This window comes from Telmatherina bonti (assembly GCF_933228915.1).
Source record: "Telmatherina bonti genome assembly, chromosome: 7".
Classification (NCBI taxonomy): Eukaryota; Metazoa; Chordata; class Actinopteri; order Atheriniformes; family Telmatherinidae; genus Telmatherina; species Telmatherina bonti.
The window spans coordinates 10662354-10686073 of record NC_136625.1 but is presented as its reverse complement, the minus strand read 5'-3'; positions in this window follow the sequence as shown (position 1 = coordinate 10686073).

The following is a 23720-nucleotide window of genomic DNA, read 5'->3' as shown; positions in this document are numbered from 1 at the left end:
ATCACAGGACTCGCAGATGCTGAATCTTAACACCACACAATCCCCTTTGGATTAAGACAAAAAATGGATTAGTTTTACAACAAGACAGGCTGAGCAATGCTTGCCATTTCAGAGAAAATGTACATTATACTGAGTGGAATTGCTTATTACTGAGTACAATGAAAGGAAAGCAGAGGATCACTATCAACCTATTCTATTGACAAATAAGCTGCATTATCTGTTGTACCAATCAGAGCTCCTTGCCTTGTATAATAAGTTTATTCTTAAAAGGAAACTTTTAGAGCTGTGAGATGAGGATGGCTGAAAACAAAGCCCTGGGGCGTTGCATGGTTTGTTCATTGCATTGGGTCTGGTGGGAAAGCTGTCAGTCTCAGCTAAACTGTGAGAAACAAACTGCAGACAATTAGCTGAGAATTGAGAAGCAGGCACAGGAGCAAAGCAGGGAGGGGCATGGGTGGATTTCTTACAGCATCTGGAAAGAAATCAAAAACCAACCCAGAATATTCAGAAGGTCTCTGCCATGAAGTACTCTCCAGGTTGGAGGACCTTTCCCCATCAGACTCCAGGTGGTGCAAAATCATTATATGAACAGTTTAATCTGTTGGATCACGCCACAGATGCCTGATTCTGGTGATCTGTCTGGCTCTCCTGAACTAACTCTGAAGCCATTGAGCTCCTCCTGAGCTCAAACAAGCCAAAACTCCAAACCTGCTTGTACATGGCAGCATATCTAGTTCACAAAAACAACTAATGGCTCATAAGTGACCCCCCTCCCAACAAGTAACAAATATCACGCACCCACAGCAACTTGCCATAAACCCTCCATCCATTACTTAGTCCAGCTCTCTGGAGAGTCTATGCGTTCGGAGGCACCGGTTGTTGCTGATGGCACTTGAGCATTCAACCCCTCCCAGTGGGTGTCAAAGTGTTCTATTGCTCCACCCCCTCTTAAGCTCCAGGCTCATTTTATTTCAATTAATTAGCATAAATGTACATGTGCAAACCCCCCCACCCCTCCTCACAGGCACCCCTGACAATCTAGTATGCAAATGTTAATTAGAAATTGATGTATTGCAGGAGGGTTTAAAGTAATGACATCCCAGGGGGGGGAAACTCAACATAAAATGAGCTAATCCTCACCGACAGTGTAGCTACTGTACCACAATGAGTTTAGAAATGCACCTCCGAGCCAAAATTGACTGCCAACATGTATCGTGAATTAACTGTTGAGATAAACAGGAAATAGTCTTAAAAATTCACAGTAAACTTGAAAAAAGGCACATTATAAATCACTGAGTGTCGTTAGTCTGCTTTCAGATGTGTTTGGAGGTGCAACAAGTAAGCAACCTGTTTTTCTTCATTACACGTGTTTAACTATGTTGGTGGGTTTGGACAACTAGGAGAACAAACAGGGCATTTTATGTTGGGAAAATAATTTGTAGAAGCTTATAACTTCATCACTCAGTGCCAATAGACCGTATGAATGTTAGTTTATATAATACATGAGTTTAAGGGTATTACAAAAGAGTGAACCAAAAAATAAATAAAATAAAATAAAAAGTTCACTTATGCATTTGTGATTTCAGCTAAAGAAAAATACATTTTCATAGTTTATAAACTAAATATGTGCTTGAATATTTTTGTGCACAACAGGAAGGTGATATAGAGATGCATGGCTAAACGAGGTTTAGAATGACTAAAAACCTTTTAGAACTGAGACAAGAACCAGATCTGCTGATGAATGAGATGTCAGAAAGTGATGAATCGGGATTTTGGAGGCCTGAATTCCTATTGGCTGTGTGGAGTCAACTGTTAAAGGGTAATTAGTGCCTTTAAGAAGTCATGTGAGGCGATGACCTTGCATTTTCTTTGCTTATTGCATTTATATTTATGAGATTTTTAATTGCCTTGTTTTAATATTTCATGTCTTAAGTTTGGCTTGTCTGGATTGTGTCGACGTGACTACGTGAAATGTGGAAAATCAAACACTAACAATGCAAAATATTGCTTTCTCCAAACAGAAAAGTATTTTGTTCATAACATAAAAAGTACATTTTTGTTTATATGACATGAATTGAAATACAGCAAACACCATATTTTAAAACCCAAAACAATATTGGTCATGTGGTGTAGCAGGAACTGTTTGAGGGGGAACCTTATTCACTGCTGCACCAGTAAACATGCAAGCAGCAACACACCTTGTTACTGAGATTGTGTTACTGGAGATGTTGAACAAAATGTTTGGAGAAGGTTATGACAAATTAGTGGCAGATGTTAAAGTAGAAAATTATGACACAGAAGAACCTGTATAAAAAAATAAAATAAAACAAAAAAAAAAGTCAAGGTCATGTGGTAAAGTGAGAACACATCAGTAGCCAACACTAAGACCATGTCCACACGTAGCCAGATTATATCTTCCCCCCTCCGACCAGTAAAGAAAATGAGTCCACACGACCTTGTTTTTCAAAAACAAATCCATCCACATCTCCTCGCATACCGGTAGTGTTAAGTGCATTTATAAGCATATCAAACCTTTAGGTGGCAGTAGCATTCCTTATCCTATCCAATCAGAATGACCTTCCATCTTACGTCCCTTCCACATAACAGGAAAAATGTCTAACTTGATACCGTCAAGTTGCAGAAAATAACTGTTCTTAATCTCGTCCTTCGTCTTTAGTCATCTACGTGGAGCGGTGGTGTGTAAAAACACACAGAAAGTCTGGACAACAGATAACGTCACAGTTTTGAGAACATCCATGCTGTTTAAAACAAAGTTGCACATGTGACGTTATGCTATTTTCTGTTGCAGACAGTGACGTTTTTAACCCTAAAACCCCGGTTATATACAGTATGTCCACATGCAGACATGCAAATGGAGTATCCGCACATCTTTGGTTGGAGGTTTGTATTAGAATCCCTTTTGATTGCAGAAATCTGCATTTTGTGTGGATGAAAGTACAAATTGTAGAAAAATAATTGTGTTGTGACATACCTGCAACATGTGGACAAGGACTAAAACAGTATTCCAGGCCTGAAAAAAAAAACAAGGATTTACAGCATTTTCTTCCAGTCCAGTGCTTCACGTCACAACGTGAGCATGTACAGCATGTACAGTGCTTCAGATGCTAAAAACTGGATATAAACACATTGTGGTGTTGCATGCGCACCATGGCTGATTCAATAAAGAGATAAATGACATTTTCATCGGAACAGACGAAAAGAGAGAAAGTGAAGGAGCAAGAGATAAGAGTCAGTCAATTGACTTGCCTGCCACTTTTACTTACTTTTGACTTCATTACCAATGAAAGACGCCTCGTGTTACCATCACTACGTGGGGCTAAATCACTAGCCAGACTTTTCCTCTGTTGTGCCACGATGGTGGAATGACCTCCCAAACTGTCCGCTCTGCAGAGTCCTTGTCTGCTTTTAAGAGCAAGCTGACGACTCAGCTCTTCCAGGAGCACTTCTGCACTTACTTTTACTATATTTGTCAGGAGTTGGAGAACTTAGCCCAGTTCTTTGCAACAAATGGTATTCATTCACTGTATTTTAACATGGGGTTTTGAGATTATGTTACTGCTGTTTATCTGTTTTTTTTCTTCTGTTCAGAGATCTTATTGACACGGTGGTGGCGCTGATTGGAGATTTTGCTCACCTGAGTTTAATGGGAGATGCCACTCACCTGCAGCTGTACAGCTCAGCCGACTTAAAAGTCAGGCTGCAATTCACTTTTTGCCAGATCATTTGGTTTTTCCAAGTGAAGAATTACCAGCCCAGTCAGTTTTGACTATTTGGGATTTTGTATTCTTTTCAGCCACCACCTTTGTTTTGGCGGTCTCGCCGAGGACTTTAGACTTTCATAATAAAGCTGTGATGGCTTTTTTCCCACCTGCTGTCTGCTCCATTCCTGGATCCTGCCTAACTACCTGCACTACATGTCAACACCTGCATCCAACTGGACTCCAGCAGTCCACCAGCAGCCTCCTACGATGTCCCCTACAGTTTGATTTTGTGCTTGTGTTGCGCTCACTCTCATATGTAAGGTGCTGTGGGTAAAACCTAAATGACTGTAGAGAGCTCAGAATAGATGGGATGCAAGATTAATGGCACGACACCACAGTGCAAAAATGTGTGAAAGTTCAGTAACGCTGCTTAAAATGGTTCATGTGAACCTTGAAGGAGACAGAAGTACAGCATAGTAAAAATAAAAATAAAAAAAACGTCCATAGGCGTATGGAGGTAGAGGAGGTGACAGATGAGATGAAGATCAACTGATTAGCAGTGGTTTTCGTGGGGGTTTTTTTGTTTGTTCTTCAGTTTTCTTTAGTTCTCATGCCCTTGTAGTGATCTTTACAAACATTTATAAAAGCAGTTGCTAAGTTATGGGAGTAGTAGATTAAGTATAGAAACTTTCACAGATGATCCCAAATTACTAACTGATAAAGGTAAAGTGCAACAATTTTTCAATACATCTGCATTTGTTTTTATGTTGGACAGAACGGTTTGCTAGCAAACACTCAAAGTAGCCCTATTATGCACATTTCAGAATATTTTTTTTAATATGCGTGTCCAAAGAGCAGGAATTAATCAGTTTTCACAAACCCCTTTATTCATGTTTGTGTTATTTATGTCACTTATGTCTTTTGAGAAACTGGGTCATGTTATCAGACCAAGAGGTGATATAAAGCCCAGATTGAGTGGACAAATACAGGATGATTAGCAGAGCAATCACACTAATAGAAGCCACATGATAGTAGCTGTGACTGAAAGAACATTTATATATAAAAAAAATAAAAAGAGGCTGAAAGAACAGAGGAATAACTTATTATGTCCACCAATGTAAGAAAAGGGACTCATTGTGGACTGGGGTCAGCAAAAGGACTCTGGTTGTGGAAAAACCCAAGAGTAATTGGGAATGATATGATAAAGACCTTAGTAGAATAAATGTTAAGTTAAAAATGGCCATGAAATGATGAAAATTCAAAATGTTGGGAAAAATCCTTTCCAAACAAGCTAACGGATCTTGTTTGACAAGCGACTGGAGATCTGCCAGTACAGCCAGACAACAAGATGCTGCTTCTCCGGTACTTGTTGGGCCAAGCAGTTTAAAAAGGATTACGGACACAACAAAAGCAAGTAATGCACAGTAACTCTGAATAAATAAAAAAAAAAAAAAAAAAAAAAGACTTAAGGCAGTAGAAAGTAGTGCAAACAGTAAAATCATCATCTTTTTAAAATGCCCCTCACACCCATTGCTTTAGTATGAACCACTAATAAGTTGGGAAAAGAAACCGCCTCAAACACAAAATTTATATTTCATGGCACAAAATGCATTATGTGCACAAAATGCACCTTGGGGCCCCAAATATAATTTTCCATGGCATTTAATGAACTTCTAGCAAAACTGTATAGAAAATGAAGGATGATAATTATAATATAATTAGCATTTAATTTTCATATTAATCTGCAACGCTTAAGAGTCAGTGCACTCTGATGACACTCCAATGCTATTCTGTGAATACTTGATATTTCATGTATACTTCTATCCTGATGAAAAGAAAAATGTTTACTTATGTCACCTGAAACATGTTCCTATCATTCCCAGCATGTGGTGCTTTACAGTTTGGTGTTTAAACTGCAGGATGTTAGTCAGGGATGTCAAACTCATTTCAGTTCAGGGGCCACGTGCAGTGCCGTTAGAGCTCGAGTGGACTGAACCAGTAAAATAACAGCATGATAAGCGATAAGAAAAACTCCAAACTTTCCTTCTGGTTTTACTGCAAATATAAAAAGGACCTTATTAACGTGAACATTTAATTAACTGTCCTTTGGGAAAACATGAGCAATTGGAAATTTGAGAAATATAAATTTCACCTCCGTTTATGGGGCTAAAATATAAAACATTTTATCACAGGTGTCTGGAAATTAAAAATAGATTTATTTCCTATTAGAGTCATTGGTGAAAACCTAGATGGTACTTTCTACGTACATATACTTTTACATTTCCACATCTGTGGGGTAATCTTACCAAAACAGTTTATTGCTAAATCACTGAAACATAACAGCTGATCAAAGTTCTGTACAACATAAAAACAGAACAAATGACAAAGATTAAAGAACAGCTAAATTGTTGCACGAAAACAAGAAATTTAGAATAAATACATCGAAGAATTAAAGACTCAGACGGCGACTCACAAAGCCAAGGCATGAACGTGTGTGTCACGGGGTTCTTCGCTGTTTCCAATGATGGCAACACCGTGGTTTAATTTAAGGTGGTTTATTTCCAACTCCTCCATGGTGCAACGATATGCACAGTGGGTCCCTGCAATATGTACAATATATTTACAATATTTAAAGGGGTTCCCACTATATGTTTACTAAACTCCAGCTCAGCAACACAATCCAACCTACTCGACACCTCGAACAAGTCAGAGTGAACTCCTTTTATACCTGAAGCTCCTCCAATAATAGAACGTTTCCAAATTAGCACAGAAAATATTTTTTCTTAAATTCCAGTTGTTCTGCATAACTATACATTCTAACATAATCTAGAAGAGCTCTACATTTACACAACCCCAACATTACAATAATCAACATTGTAAAAAGAGAACACTATAATATGCCACGATGCAGTATTTTATTGCTGCACGTGACAATGTCACTGCCGCATTGCGACACACGTCCACGTCTTAAAAGGTGGAGTATGTAAGATTTTCAATATTTTCAAAAAAATTAACTAAAAAATAACAACAATCATAATTAGACAGTTTTTTGTCTTTTAAAACATGTAGGTTCCAGTCTGTCCATATTTGATGCGTTATTAAATTACAAGTTTAATTAATGACAAAGACCCTTCTCATATGTTTTCCTATCAGTAAAAAAAAAGTGCTTTTTGTCATATGTCATTAATTAAACTTGTAATTTAATAACGCATCAAATATGGACAGACTGGAACCTACATCTTCAAAAAACTTTCTAATTATGATTGTAGTTATTTTATTAGTTAATTTATTTTGAAAATATTGAAAATCTTACATACTCCACCTTTAAGTGTTGGGCAGATGTTGCCTCAGTTTACCCACATGACCATCCAACATGGCGACCCAAGGTAAGTAATAGTACATTCACGGTAGCGTTAGCGTCCATATGAGGTGTGCACCCCTAATAACAGGCTGACGGACCGTCGAATATCAGGAATCCGGCTGCTAACCCGTATAATAGGTGTGTTGCTGGTGGTGTATTGGTCCTTGGGTCAACCACCCGGTGAGTACAGGCGTGTGTGGGTGGGTATCAGTGTGTGTGTGATGTTGCTCGGTGGGATGCGTGACAAGGCCTCTTAGTGTATTTTTGAATTAGTGTTAAAAGCAAGAAGAAGCTGTCTAACCAGCAGTGGAAGCTCATTCCATCACTCAGATGTTACAACTGGAAAAGCTTAGTCTCCTCTGGACTTCTAAAATGTCTTTGGGTCAGTTAAAAGCATCTGGTCAGCTGATCTAATGTGGTGAAATGTAAGGATGAAGGAGCAAGCCCAAAAAGACTTAAAATGAATGAAAAGCCTCTTAAAATGTATTAGGAAAACCAAGGAGAGGCCAGTAAAGTGAGGCTAAAACAAGAGTTATGTGTTCCTGTTTACCGACACCAGTCAAAAATCATGCAGCAGCATTTTGTAGCAGCTGTAGGTGTGAGATGGAAACCTGACTGATTCCAGAGTTACCATGTGTCACCGTCTCTAAGCACTCTGGGACAGGAGGGGCTTGATTTTTGACAGCCTGAAAGAACGAGGACTTTACCACAGTGTTGATTTGCAAGTCAAGTTTCAGACTGGAGTCCATTTTTATGCCTAAATTTGGATTTTTCTTGTAGTACCAGAGAGGAAACATCAAAAGGAAGGAAAACAGCTGGAGCCACCAGATTTAAAAAGCATGACCTCTGTCCTCTTATTAAAATGAAGGACATCCCATGATGGTGAGACATGAATTAAGAGAACTCTGTCATGGTTTGCTGTTTGAGTCTGTGCAGGTTGCCATGGGGACTCAAGGCGGAGTCTGGAGCTTCAATTACAACCACCTGGAGCTCATCTTCCTGATTTATCCTGCTATTTAAGGACAAGCTGGAGCTCCAGTCTTTGCCAGATTGTCTCTCTTTACTGCGTGCACGTCAAGACCATTACGGACATCCTCCTGGATCAAGATCATTTTCCTCAGCCAACTTCCCCAACTGCTTGTGCCTGCCTGCTTCTGCCTCAAACCAAGGCCAACCACCACAACCAGAGGCCACCCCCCCCAGCAACCTCCACTATCATCAGAATTCCAATTATCTGAGAAGTTCTTCCCTGGACCAGACCAACAGGATCTGAGTACTAAATAAATACTTCATTTACCTCTTCATCTGTACGTTCTGCTTTTGGGTCCACCCCTCCACCCCGGTCTCTGACCGTGACAGTACAATCTGGCCATAACATGGACCCAGCGAACACACTCCAAACAGCCCTGACTGAACAGGGAAAACTTCTAGAGGTGCATGAGAAAGCTTTGCACTTCCTGGGTGAACAACAGGGACATTGTAACCATCGTCTGGACCAAGTCTTTGAACAGATACAGAGCATTCATAACTTACTGTCTGTTTCTTCTGCAGCTTCTGGATCTTCCTCCACTTCAACCCCACAAAGCATTACTCCTTCACCGGATCCGGTGTTTCGTGATGCTGCATTCCCGACACCTGAGCCATTCCTTGGGAACGTAAGCAAGTGTGGAGGCTTTATCCTTCAATGCTCATTAGCCATTTCTCGTTCTCCACGATCATTTTCTTCCGATGCCGCAAAGATATCTTTTGTCACTGCTCTCCTACGTGATAAGGCGCTGGACTGGGCATTGGCCTATTTTCAGTCTCGTCCAATGGATTCAATCTCTTTTTCTTCATTCTTAGATGACTTTCGTAAGACCTTCGACCACCCTTTGAAGGGAGCTGATGCAGTCAAGAGATTGCTCAATCTTAGACAGGGCAGTCGACCTGCAGTAGAGTTCATTGTGGACTTCCGTGTTCTGGCAGCTGAGACAGGGTGGCCTCCCGAGGTGTTAAGGGGAGTTCTGCTAAATGCTCTTAATGACCATCTAAAGGATCAGCTTGCGTTCCGGGAGGAGCCAGCCTCATTCGAGGAGTTGATCACCACAGTAATACAGGTTGATAACAGACTTGCCGAGAGGCGGCGGGAGCGAGGGGTTCGGGACCCGCTGTCCAGTCGGAGGCCGGTTCTCGGCCCAAGGACCCTTCCAATTGCGGCTGGTGGCACATTACCGTCTCTACCTGCTCCTGAAGGTCAGAGTGAACCTATGCAGGTAGGGCGAGCTGGGTTGACGCCAGAGGAACGCCAACACCGGTTACGGAATCATTTGTGCTTTTACTGCGGCTCCCCGGATCATCTCGTGTCCAGTTGCCGGTTGCAGTCAAAAGACCATGCCCGCCAGTAGAGGCAGGACTACTGGTGGGCGGGATTCAGCAGCCAAGTCCTCCACGTTGTGTACTACCGGTAACTCTCTCGTTGGACGGAACTGACCACCAGTTTCAGGCCTTAATCGACTCGGGCGCTGAACAGAACCTAATGGATCCCACTATGGCCACTAAATTCAAACTCCCCGCTGTTCTCCTGTCAACTCCTATTTCTGTTACTGCTTTGGATGGAAGAATTCTTACAACTATCACGCATAAGACCCGTCCTCTTACCCTACTAGTGTCTGGGAATCACAGTGAGAGAATTGAGTTCCTTCTTTTCCCTGTGGCTAATGTACCCATCACCCTAGGATACCCCTGGTTGGCTTTGCACAACCCTCATATCAACTGGAGTAAGAGCCGCCTGGAGAGTTGGAGCCTTTTTTGTCTGTCCAACTGTTTGAAGTCGGCTTGTCAACCTTCTAGAGCACCAGTTTGTATTCCTGAACAACCGGTGGACTTATCTATCATTCCGTCAGCATACCACGATTTAGGTGCCGTTTTCAGCAAGGACAAGGCTCAGTCTCTCCCACCGCACCGGCCCTACGACTGCGCTATAGAAATACTCCCAGGTGCATCACTTCCTAGAGGTAGACTTTTTAACCTGTCCAAACCGGAGCGGGAGGCCATGGAGAACTACATCCGCGAATCTCTAGATGCAGGTCTAATCAGGCCATCATCTTCTCCCGTTGGGGCAGGGTTTTTTTTTGTGCAAAAGAAGGACAAGACTTTACGCCCATGCATTGATTATCGGGATCTGAACAGCATTACCATCAAGAATAAATATCCTCTACCTTTAATCACCTCGGCTTTTGAATCCATTCAGGGGGCCCAGATCTTTACTAAATTGGACCTCCGGAACGCATATCACTTGGTCAGGATTCGTGAGGGGGATGAGTGGAAGACGGCCTTTAACACCCCTCTCGGACATTTTGAATATCTCGTCATGCCTTTTGGACTCACAAATGCCCCCGCTGTGTTCCAAGCACTTATCAATGATGTTCTTCGAGACTTCCTACACCGCTTTGTTTTTGTTTACCTTGACGATATCCTTGTTTTTTCAAGGTCCCTTGCAGAACATCAGCAACATGTTCGGTTGGTCTTACAACGGTTGCTGGAGAATCGTCTTTATGTCAAGGCAGAGAAATGTGACTTCCACGCCTCATCAACTTCCTTCCTGGGCTACGTCTTCCAGGGCGGGCAGGTGAAGACAGACCCAGCTAAGATCAAGGCCGTTGCGGAATGGCCTATTCCCAGTACCAGGAAGGATTTACAACGTTTTCTTGGCTTTTCTAATTTTTATCGACGTTTCATCAGAAACTACAGTATGGTCGCGGCTCCCCTCACCAGGCTGACCTCTGTCAAGATTCCCTTCTCCTGGACTCCGGAGGCGGATCAAGCTTTTGGCCGTTTAAAGGAACTATTTGTCACAGCACCCATTCTCGTTCAGCCAGACCCTGAGCGACAGTTCGTCCTGGAGGTGGATGCCTCTGAGGCTGGAGTTGGGGCCGTCTTGTCCCAGCGATCTGGTAAGGAGGACAAATTACACCCCTGTGCCTATTTCTCCAAACGGTTGACCCCCTCTGAACAGAACTATGATGTCGGCGATAGAGAACTCCTAGCGGTAAAGCTTGCCTTGGAGGAGTGGCGACACTGGCTGGAGGGGGCCAAACATCCTTTTGTAGTATGGACAGACCACAAGAATCTCGCCTATTTGCAGAGTGCAAAGAGATTGAACTCCCGTCAAGCCCGTTGGTCACTGTTCTTTAATCGTTTTGACTTTGCTATTTCCTATCGCCCTGGGTCCCAGAACACTAAGCCTGACGCCCTGTCCAGGCAAAACTCTGCCAAGGAGTCTTCTGAACCAGCACGCATTCTTCCTCCTTCAGTGGTGGTTGGTGGAGTGTCATGGCATGTGGAGGATCAGATACGCCAAGGATTGCTTTTGGATCCTGATCCCGAGGAGGGACCCCCCAACCGCCGTTATGTGCCCGTTTCTGCCCGTTCTGCGGTTCTACACTGGATCCATTCATCTAAGTTTGCGTGTCATCCAGGAATTCATCGGACCATCACTTTGGCTCAAAGACATTTCTGGTGGCCGTCTCTGGTATCGGACGCCAGGGAATATGTCTCAGCCTGTCAAGTCTGTGCAAGGAATAAAACCTCCAATCAGCCTCCTTCAGGACTTCTGCAGCCACTAGAGGTTCCCAGCCGACCCTGGTCTCATATCTCATTGGATTTCGTCACTGGTTTGCCTCCGTCTCAAGGCAAGACAGCCATCCTCACTATAGTGGACCGCTTTTCCAAGGCTGCCCATTTCATTCCCCTGAACAAGCTGCCCTCCTCGTCCGAGACCGCAGAGCTCCTGGTAAACCATGTCTTCCGTCTTCATGGCATTCCAACTGAAATTGTGTCTGACAGGGGACCACAGTTTGTTTCCAGGGTTTGGAAGGCTTTTTGCACTGCCCTAGGTGCCAAGGTTTCCCTGAGCTCTGGCCACCATCCTCAGTCCAATGGCCAGACAGAACGACTCAATCAAGAATTGGAAGCTGCTCTGCGTTGTGTCGCATCTGATAATCCCTCTACTTGGTGCCGTCATGTGAGCTGGATCGAATATGCCCACAATTCTCTGTCCGCTTCTGCTACCGGTTGTTCTCCATTCGAAGCCTCCCTTGGCTATCAACCTCCGTTGTTTCCCACGGAGGAGCGGGATCTGGATGTACCCTCGGTGCAACATCATCTCCAGAGGGCTCAGCGTGTCTGGACTAGGACAAGGGAGGCTCTGCTTCGTACCGCAGGTCGCAACAAGCGCCTGGCTGATCGCCACCGTCGTCCTGCTCCTGTGTTTTTGCCTGGTCAGAAGGTGTGGGTGTCTGCCCGGAACATTCCATTGAAGGGCACTTACCCTAAACTGGCCCCTCGCTTCGTTGGTCCTTATGAGATCGTCTCGTTGGTGGGCCCCTCGGCCGTCCGTCTTCGTCTCCCCTCTTCTCTCCGCGTCCATCCCACGTTCCATGTGTCTCAGCTCAAGCCTGTGTTGTCCAGTCCATTGTGCCCTCCTGCCAGGCCCCCTCCACCCGCCCGGATCGTTGGGGGTGGTCCTGCCTATACTGTGCGCCGTATCCTGGATGTTCGGCGCCGGGGTCGGGGTTTCCAGTATCTGGTGGACTGGTTGGGCTATGGTCCGGAGGAGCGTTCTTGGGTTCCTCGTCGCTTCGTTCTGGACTCCTCCCTGCTTGCTGATTTCCGCCGCTCCCGCCGTCTTGTACCTCCTGGGTCGCCTGGAGGCGTCCCTTGAGGTGGGGGTGCTGTCATGGTTTGCTGTTTGAGTCTGTGCAGGTTGCCATGGGGACTCAAGGCGGAGTCTGGAGCTTCAATTACAACCACCTGGAGCTCATCTTCCTGATTTATCCTGCTATTTAAGGACAAGCTGGAGCTCCAGTCTTTGCCAGATTGTCTCTCTTTACTGCGTGCACGTCAAGACCATTACGGACATCCTCCTGGATCAAGATCATTTTCCTCAGCCAACTTCCCCAACTGCTTGTGCCTGCCTGCTTCTGCCTCAAACCAAGGCCAACCACCACAACCAGAGGCCACCCCCCCCAGCAACCTCCACTATCATCAGAATTCCAATTATCTGAGAAGTTCTTCCCTGGACCAGACCAACAGGATCTGAGTACTAAATAAATACTTCATTTACCTCTTCATCTGTACGTTCTGCTTTTGGGTCCACCCCTCCACCCCGGTCTCTGACCGTGACAAACTCATTATACTTAAAAAGAAATAGACTTGTCATCAATGTATGAATAAAATCCTGACTGCTTGAACTGACTCCTCTCATAACACAAAATGAAGTTTATTTGTATATTTAAAGATAAAAAAATAAATAAATTCAACCTCATATGGAAAACTTAGGAGTTTTGGCTCCTAGGCTGTACGTTTGACTCCCCTGATGCAAGTTGTGTTTTAAATGTTTTAAATCTCCAAGTATAAACTCCATCTAAATTCAGTATGTTGGAGTCTACAGGGTAAAATTTAAGCTGACGTAGAAAGGGCCTGTGGACACAATGGAAAACAAACAATGTCTGTCTTTATTGATCAGGCTCCACCCACCATCATCAAATGCTTGACCTGTACTGAAATGTTAAAACTACCCTTCACCAAATACAAAATTAGTTTTTAAAAAAAAAAAAGTGCAGGATGAGAAATTAACATGTTTAAATTAGTTTACCAGCAAATTAGATACTTGACATATTTAAAACAATACAAAACCTGTGAAATATACAAATCATCCAATTAATCCGATTTGAACAGTTAATATGAATTCAGTTCGTTTAATGTAATGAAACTGCTCTGATGTCACATTATTGTGCACATCTGTGTACTTGAAGACATGATGTAGAACATATGGCATCACACATCTTTTGTTTGTTGCAGGTGTTGTCACATCAGTTACAGTACATCCTCTTTCCAACTAGACACAAACAATAATGCCATGAGTTGGTTTTTACATGCAACAAGTATTGGTTTAAGATAAAAAAAAAAAAAAACTTAATTGTTGAGATTAGTCAGCTCATCCAGGCTGTTGTGTTTAGACTCGATGCACACTTCATGTTGCATCCAGTACAGCTGCACTTTATTTTAGCCATGTCTCAAGACAATTTTGTGTTTTTTTTAAACTTTATTTTTGTTAGTATAAAAACGACAAATGCACACATTTATAGATTAGCAGAGTGTTTCCAAGTTTTCCTGTTTTTCCCCCTGCAGGGGTCTTTGTTGTTCATTTATTTGTTTTGATGCACAGAAAGCAAGATTTCATTCTGCTCTACTTTGATGCATCTGAAATTACAGCTACTGGCTGAACAAAGAAATGGATTTCACTGTCAGAATGAGAGAAGAGAGTGGTAAGTGATATGAAGTTGGCAGGATGTTAGACTAAATACATAAAGGAAAACAAACAAAAAAAAAGGGGAGAAAACAGAAATGAGAAAACAGAAAAATGTCTAATTCTCACATTTGCATTTGACAGGGACAAGTAGACAAAGAGTATTAGAACAAAGACAGTGATGGAGAGCAGCAGCTTCATCCATTACAAAGGCTATATGCAGATGTACAAATATTCTTTAATTTAATAAACAATTACTTTACAATGCTGGCATGAGTGCAGCAGAGTGCACAAAGACATCAGAGCAAGAGTCCTTCAAAAGCTCAGTGACTTATGAGACAATAAGATGTAGAGATGGTGTGACCGCAGAGCTGCAGACGGCAGCCCCTGTCTCATCCATCAAAATAGTGGGTGTACGGAGAGACATAAACCATTACGCATCATCTTTCAAAGTAAATGTCATGCTGTCAAGTTTCTGCAGAAGCAATAACATGAGCTTATTGTCAAATTATTGATGGCAGGACAGACAATGCAATGTTTGTGCAAGAAAAAAAAAACTGCAATGTTGACTGAGGGGGGTGTACACGAGTGTTCAGAGGTGGGTCACTGTCCTCATAAAAACGAGAAACAACACTCTCTTGCAACTACTGACGGCAGAGAAGTTGTATGCAGCACTGTGGTCTTTTCCTCCAGCGTGCTCCATCTGTCAACACGTAAACATCTGTTGTGCTCATTAGTGTAAAACAAACTCAAATTCAGCTATTTTCCCTCTACTTGTAATTTGCCAGACAGTTTTGCTTGTGGCTTGTTCAGGTGTTGCAGCCCACGATTAAGACCAAAAGGTTAAGGTTTGTGTTAGTAGAAAAGAATGCCTTCATTATATCCACTTTGCCCCTTATTGTTGGTGTTATCTTTAATTAAATATTTTATTTTGTTCAAAAGGCGAATGGATGGATGCAGTGGATGTTAGCGTCGCTCTGACTCCAATTTTAACTTCAACTCTAATCTGGTGTTAAAATGAAATTCTCATTAAACACCTTGATACTGACATGTGTTTCCTAAACTGCTGCATGCAAGCCTTTTATGTAAAGATATTCAACTTTATTTTCTAATCTGACAGCAACAGATATAAAAGGTGAATGGCTGAGATTCTGGGTGTGAAAAGCAAAACAAAAGGTGATAGTTATTCCCAAAGGCACAATATTTATTTCAGTAGCGAGGAGTAGTTTTTTTTATTGTAATTTGTGAACAGACTGGAGTTATTTGGTTCTTAGTTTCTTTAAACTAGCAACACATGCAGCTTTGTTTTGAGTTACAAACAACACAAAGCTGAAGTTCAGTATACTGCTTTGAAACATTTGAAACCAAGTTCAGATGGTTATTAGCTTAAATCTCATTTAAAATCTCACAAATTTTTCTTTTTTTCCCCAAATGGAAAAAAGTTTTCTCTTTTGCGAGGGGTTGGGGAGGCATCAAGCATAGAAGTCTGGATTATCCTGAAAATTTAGGACACATTTTGGCATGTGTCCTAAATGTTAAAATGTACATTTTAGATGAACAAGTAATGGTGCTGAGGTACCTCAACGGGAAGCCAAAGACCAAAGCTCAATGGGAATATAACACAGGGTCAGAAGAATCTGGCACTAGCTAAAATAAAAAATGTAAGTTATTCTTATATTTACGTGATATTTTCCAGACAAGATGAGCCCACAGTCTGATTGATTTGAAACTCTTTGAACGTTGTCTGGATTATTGTGGAGAAACAAAAGGTGCTGCTTTAACAGAAAATCAAACAAAGAAACAAAGAGACAAACAAGTGACATGACAGCATAAATTCAGCTAGTAAAGAACAAAGCAAAAGCGGGAGGGACTAAATAACCAAATGTTAGAAACAGGAAGTAAAGACACAAAGAGACTCCACAAAATCTAGCAGGAAACAACAGAACCCAACAACGAATACCAGAAACTAAAAAACAGTCTAAAAAAAGAACAACGTAACCTCAAAAAGCAGACAAAAACAAGTTTATTAATGAGAACAGCTTTAGTGGGAATTTGTATTTAGCACAACTGGGCCCTCCATGAAATCTTAGGCTTGAAGCAAGAAATACCAGCCCAGTACCATGCTAGATCTTTCATTAAACCAGTAGATCAGGTCTTGTCCAATACCAGTAGGGCATGGTGTTTCCTGACAACTGGATCTGTTTAGAGCTTAATGCCTGTGACATTTTGTTAGGATGTCTGCTAAACTTGAAATGAATCTGGAGACGGAGCTTCACGTACGTTCTCTTTATTGCTGAAAAAAACTTTTAATGGCTTTTTTACAACCAAACAAAGGCGGTTGTAATTCCGCTTGCGACCACACCAACGTGATGACGTAAAACCTCTGCGCCATCTTATGACCACCACTATTAAATGGCTCCGTCTGATGGCTTGATCTGAACATTACAATGCCCAACCTCAACCGGTTGCTCAGGTTCCCTCAGGAGATCACTCCAACTTCTTTACAATCCAATGTAGTGCTGAGGACTTGGAAGATGGAGTAGAGGCCATCTTCAGTAGGATAAAGGACAAGTACACTGAGTTGGAAGCATCATGCTTCCTTAACCGGTGGAAGTCACTCACATTTTACCTGGATGCTGGGTTGCAGAAGCTACAAAAGAACATCAGTGCAGCAGCTCTATATCACTCGGCATTAGAGGTACCAAGCTTGAAAAAGTCATTGGAGACATTGCTGAGGAGGAAGCACAGAAAAGTTTTGGTTTTTGGCTCTGTAGGATGGGCAAGTTGTAGGGGAAGCAGGGGTCTTACGGCCAACTGCAGGGGGGTGAGAGGGAGGCATCCAAATTGCTGCTCCACTTCCCAGAGATGCTCCAGGATTAAAGCAGCAAAATATCATAGTTTTGACTCTTATGGCTGCTACCTTGGCCAGGTTTCCCTTGTAAAAGATTTCTGATCTCAATGGGACTTCTTGGTTAAATAAAGGTATCCAGGTAAAGCTGATAACCCCCTAACCCTAACCCTCCGTCAAGGCCTTTAAAAATCTAACACAAATCCCCATGTCAGAGGAAGTGGAAGAGGAAGGTAGTTCAGCCTACCTGTGCTAATATATATAGAGGAAAAAAAAGTGGCACAAGCCAGAAAGAATCCATGACCCAACAGTTGTCAATGGAAGCGACAGTCTGTGCACGATTACCCGCATATCAGAAACACTTGCATGTTCCACGAACTCGCCTCAACATTCTCACCTGCACCCACACAAAAATCCATCTCAAAGAAATAAAGACTTAAAACATCTGTTGCGTCTCCCTACATCAGGCCAGAATCATTACATGCATATTCACCCATTTAACGCCAAGAAAAACACACGACCAGACCGTTGGAGAACTGATCAAAGGCTCAAAGCTCGCTACGCTCCATTCTCGAGAGATGGATCACAGTCTGAAAAAGCTGTCCTGATTAAGTCCCCCATGTGGCGGGGAAATGTTCCCTTCCTTGATGTGTCTCTCAAATGACCTGATTCCCTCTCAGTGGATACTTCCACTGTGAGAAAAAAGCTGGTGCTCCTCTGCAAAGATTTCATGCTGTTCAGTTATGTGTGATTTGCTTAAACCAGAACCAAAGTTGTTGGACTTTTAATTCTTCTGTTTGCCTAACTTTTTACTGCACTCTGTGTGACTTTATAAGTCTGTTTTGACTTTAAGAAGTTGCATCACTGAGAATATATTCAGTATTGATGTAGGAGAAATGCCAAGGTTCTGACAGGTGTGCTGGATAAAGGTTTCTGAGGAGGGATACTCTCAAGAGACAATAAAACTGTATGACCTTTTTACAAGTAAATGGTAGTTGTATATGTTTCAATACCTTTCAGTTATAAGGTCATACTTTCATTGTTTGCTGGGAAGGAAAGAATTCACAACCAGTTCATGTAAACACAGAAGTGGGAGTTTCATGCCAGAGAGGAACCCTCTCTGGACATATTTCATTACATTTCTAATAAAATGTAGGAATAAGAGTTCAGATTCATAAAAACAGAATCGCTGAACTTTTATATAATATAAAGGCATAAAATCCACATGCAGCTTCACAAAGCCACACCAGAACGGTGGAAGCATTACTACAGAATTAACATATTAAACAGGGGAAATGTTATTTTTAATTCATCCACAGCAGTATGAAGAGCTTTTCTTTATTTTGTATCTTGGTTTTTCTTTGAAAGATTTATTTTTTTAGTCAAGTTTCTGATGCATAAACTGAAACTTCACAAATTTGTGCAGAGGTGGTTTTATGTGCAACATATAACAAGATGAATAAGAAGGACCTACAGCGACTAAAGAGCAGAACCTAACCCTACACTGGTTTTGCAGAACCAAGCCTCTTGAAAGAGGTGACAAGGTAAATAATTTTTTCAGACTCCATGATAGCAATGAAATAAAAAAGAAACAATTCATAATGGCTGTCACAGCCCCCATAGACATCATATAGGTAGAAGCCACATAGCATAACGCTGCCTGTACGAGCTCACATCTCATCATGCCGCCTTCTTGGATGGGTACCTTCAGTGCATTTATTTGTAAGGTGTAGGCCCAAATACAACAATAACTTCAGGAATTTTTACCTGATTTTTCTCAGTTTGGTTTGTTACAATGAGCAAAGATATTTATATGATACAGGTCACTGCCAAACATTAAAAACTACGTACTAAAATATTTTTATAATGCTATTTATCAAAGACAAGGTAGCAACAATATAAAATGTCTAAATAACTTTTACATTAACATGTTTGTTAATTGATGCATCTGGATTTATTTATCTATTTTTATCAGGTCAAATAAATTATTCAACCTTGTGAAACGTAATTCCACATGATCTGCTTTCAATATTTTGCTGGTTATTTAAAATATATGCTGAACAAAATAAGGGAATAGTTGCTGCTTTCTCTTGACTATGGTTGACCATTTCTTTTTTTACATTTATTAACTTATCAATATAGAAATACACTTGTACAAAGTCTGAAAAAAACAGTATTGTATCAAAACTATGCAATTCAAAAGTCACCAAGAAAAACACTTGGAGAGCGCACATTAAGGCATCTATGTATACATGATGTCTATGCATGGCCCTTTTGTCAAGCGCAGAAGATGATAGTGGATCCAGATAGTGAACTGAAGCGCTGTGCATGTCAAAGGAAGTAAATTATCTACAATCGTTTTCTCAAAATGATATCTTTTATGTCTCTTACCAATACACCAGAAAAATAGCTAGAAAAGCACTCCAAGAGCACAAACCTCCACAAAGCACAATGTTAAAGCATCCTTTAAAAAAATTCCTGGATCCAGTGATCCAGATCACCAAAATTAAATCAGTTTTTCCTTTTCACATTTCCAACAATTCCTGAAAATTTCATGAAAATCCATCCATAAATTTGAGTTAGCTTGAACACAAACAGATAAACGGTGGGTAAAACATAACCTTTATCACGGATGTCATTAGTTTTTCTCCACCATACCAGTGTGGTATATGGCACTGAAGCAGTCATGTCTAATCATACTGTTTGACAACATTTAACAATTATTCAGACTTTTTTTTTCTTCTTTCCAGCTGTATCTCACCAGATAGGCATCTTTCTGACCGTCTCCACCTGACATGTTGGTTATATCAGCCACAAGCCCCCCTTTTTCCCACAGCTGCCTGCTTCCTTACCTATCCATCTCCCACCATCTCATTATCAGAAATCCTCTGCCAGACAGGAGTGTCAGGCTGTGAACCTCGTCTGTTACATGTCAAATCTGTCACAAGAAAGTCTGCTGACCCGTAACACGCGTCAGGAAGATCATTTCGTGCTGTTCATTTGGTGAACATTGTAACCATCCAACCCAAAACCTGCCCAGCTGCAGGCAAATTTGATTTCTTTTTCAATAATACATTTATTATTGGTTGGAAATATTATGCAAACATCTCTCAATGCTTCCTAAATTATTGACATTTTTCTGAAAGAATATTTTATATTTGGCTGTTACCATGAAAGCCATTTTCTTCCATTTGTGCAAAACCAACCAGCCAAAAAGATCGCACCTGAAGACAAGGTGATTGCCACGCCAGCAAGCCTGACTCATGCTGAAATCAGCTTTACAGTTCTCCTTTGCTGCTTCATATCATGTAAAAACCCTCTCTTTAAGAGTGTCTTTGGGGTTTCTTCTTTGTAAATGTCATCCTACTTCAGACGTCACTCTGAAAATGTCACCCCGCTACCCTTTTCATTAACTCACCAGTTCTCCTCTCGATTATACACCATATTCCATTACAGGGATCACACGCCGAGGGTGAGCCTCTTTCTGAGCTCTACGTAGTGAGGTGTGATTGTGAGACCAAGAAGACGGTTGTTCTGGGCGTTCTGGTGCTCGGCTGTGATGGTTTGATGTGGTTTGTTCAGCTGTGGTCACCTGTTGTTGAAGATTCTCCGCCGTTTGCCACGCTGCAGAGGAGTAGAAGTCCTGTACGCCTGCAGAAGAAGAAGAAAGCTTCAATTTTATCTTTTGTGAAGGGAAAGTTTTTAGGGTTACAGTGTGAACTGAACTCTAGACATTTGAAATTTGCTGGAAAGCGAATAAATTGGTCTTCTTTCTGCTTCAGTGGGAAGTGTATATAGGCTGCAGATAGATACACTGTAATCCACCAATAAATAAAATGCTTTTGTTATTGGTCTGTTTTTCTCTCTTTTTACAGGAACATTGCACATAAACAAATATATCTGGAAATGTAGCAGAGTTAGCCAAATGGCTATTTTTTTTTTACCTGCAGTCTCTGAACAGAGAAAATAAATTAGCAAAGTAAAACAATAAAACTGTTTTCGATTAAACAATCACTGAAAAGTCTGAAGCATGAAAAACCACAATGATTAAAGCAAGGTACAGTAAGTTATAAAGTATTCAAACATTAACTATATCATGACATGAGAAGATGATTATAAAGTTAGCACAGTGCTACATGCTAACGCTAGCAAGTCTGACTGTTGAAGCAGCTGATTGAATGTTTAGAAACGGATTATGAGTCCAAGTATCTGATGTTCACTGCAGCCGTTACTGGAAATCAGCTCTGACTAACAGGACTTTTTAGACAGGAACAACGCGATCTGCTAGTTAGTGGGTTGTTTCTAATGTCCTAAGAGGAGGAGATGATAGACTCTTAAATCTGTATGTTTGATACAAATTTGAATAATTTGTCAAAATCTAGGAGATCTCGCTTTTTAAAATTTTAGAGTGATAATAAAAAAATGGTTTTTATCCAATATCTTCATTGGTGAAAACTTTGACTGTGACCAAGTTGTTAAACAGTAGTTGATATTTGACATAATTGTAGCATGCACCAGTGCTTCAAGTGGGCCGGTACGCAGCGGTATGCAATACTGGCACTTTTAAAATTTTATCCCTTTGCGTAATGGGACTATTTTTTGCAGCGTATAGTGCACACCGGGACTACTTTTTACAGCGTATAGTGCATACCGGACTTTTACCGGCTTTCTTCAGCAATCAGTGTACCCTTCTACGTGTTCACCACATATTGCAATTTATATTTGTTGATTTTAATTAAAAAAAAAAAGTCGCCTCAAAAGAAATGTATTGTTAAGACCGGTTTAGAAGCACAAAGCTTGCTGTAGCCCACAACGTCACACCGCATGTCATGTTGTTCACTCGCTTCAAACACTTCTGTGTTTGCATTGAAGTGGACGTGCTTTGGATGAGAGGAAAGGCAGAGAAAAAAAACTATCGCGGCTGAAATGTTACAAACTGGAGTAGAGTGATGACAGTAGTACTACTTAACAGTCATTTACTACACCAGACAATGAAGGTCAGATGCTGCAAACTAAGTGTATGGCTGGTCAGTATGTTGAGATTTGAAGATTATTTCTAGATTAAAGATAAGATCATATTGCTAAGTTGCATGGACCAGGCCTAATGCTGTGAAAAACATATTTCTCAGAGGAAAAGTGTAATAGTAATACACTGTTAAATTAGTCTGGTAATAAGCTAAATACGTCTAAATGTAGAACTTTTGTTGTTTTTAACCCTTTCATGCATAGTGGCCCTGTAGTGGACACCTATTTAAAAGTTTTTTTTCTTGCATATTCATGTATGAGGAGGGTATTTTCGTAAATAAACCACTTCAGTGTTTTTGTTTGTTTTTTTTTTACATAAATGTGAAACAAGTAGCATTGTTTTTATTATTAATTCATGCATGAAAGGGTTAATGAACTTTTAAGTTTATGTATTTACTTTTCAGTGTTCTTTTTAATGCAGTGAGGCTTGAAGTTCATAAAAGTGTCTCCATGGCACTTTGAATTTGGCAAATGCAGATTTGATTTAGAACTTGCTGTGTTTATTTTTTGTCATTTCTGTGCTATAAAACTATTAATCTACAGATCAATTTATAGATCTACATATAAGTATCAGCCACATTTTTGTCCCATATTTGCATGACAAGCTGACAGCAAGTCATTAAGGGAGTACCTCCACTTATTCCGTTCCTCTTAAAGCACTGGCATGCACAAACACTGGAACTGCCTGTATTGATGACTGTGACCTCATGGAACAAAATTTAGGGATATTAAATGTGAATGGACAGGAAATACTTTTAACTTTTGTCTTTAGAGGTGATTTTAGAGCCAAGGTATTTATATTCCTGCATAACTCTTTTGATTAAGCAAGTATACCATCTGTCTGACAGCTGAATCTGAAGCTGGCTCATGCAACAGGACTATGATCCAAAACGCAGCAGCAAATCTACCATTAAATGACTGAAAAAATAAAAATAATGTTCTAATTAAAGCCCAGACCTCAGTCTGACTCAGATGCTGTGGCTGTGGTGGGCTCACTTTTTTCCAGTTCAACTTTAATAAACTGGAGCAAAGTACTTAAGAAGGGTAGATCAGGTCTTTCATGTGAGATTGAGAACATCAAATTATTGCTGCTTAAAGCAGTTTCATGAACTGTTGAATCATGGGGTTTTACTGGGTTTCCAGTTTCTAACACACTGCTTTTCTATTTGTTAAATTGTTTATGAAAGCAGTTGCATATCAGAGACTATTCAGCTGTAAGAACCAGACAAGGATTATTATTTCTGTCATCACCATCAGGTAAATAAAACCCTATAATTAAAATACCGTACTTAAAAAAAAAAACAGCCTACACAGTAAAGAATTTGAGTAGTTTGCTTCCAACATGGAATTCTGGACCAAAATAACCTGAAAAGAAGGACGGAGAGGCATAGAGGCCTTATGAATGCAAATTGGATGGATAATAAGAAAAAATTCTTCCAAATGAATACAAATACCCAATTCCATCTTCTCAGTCCT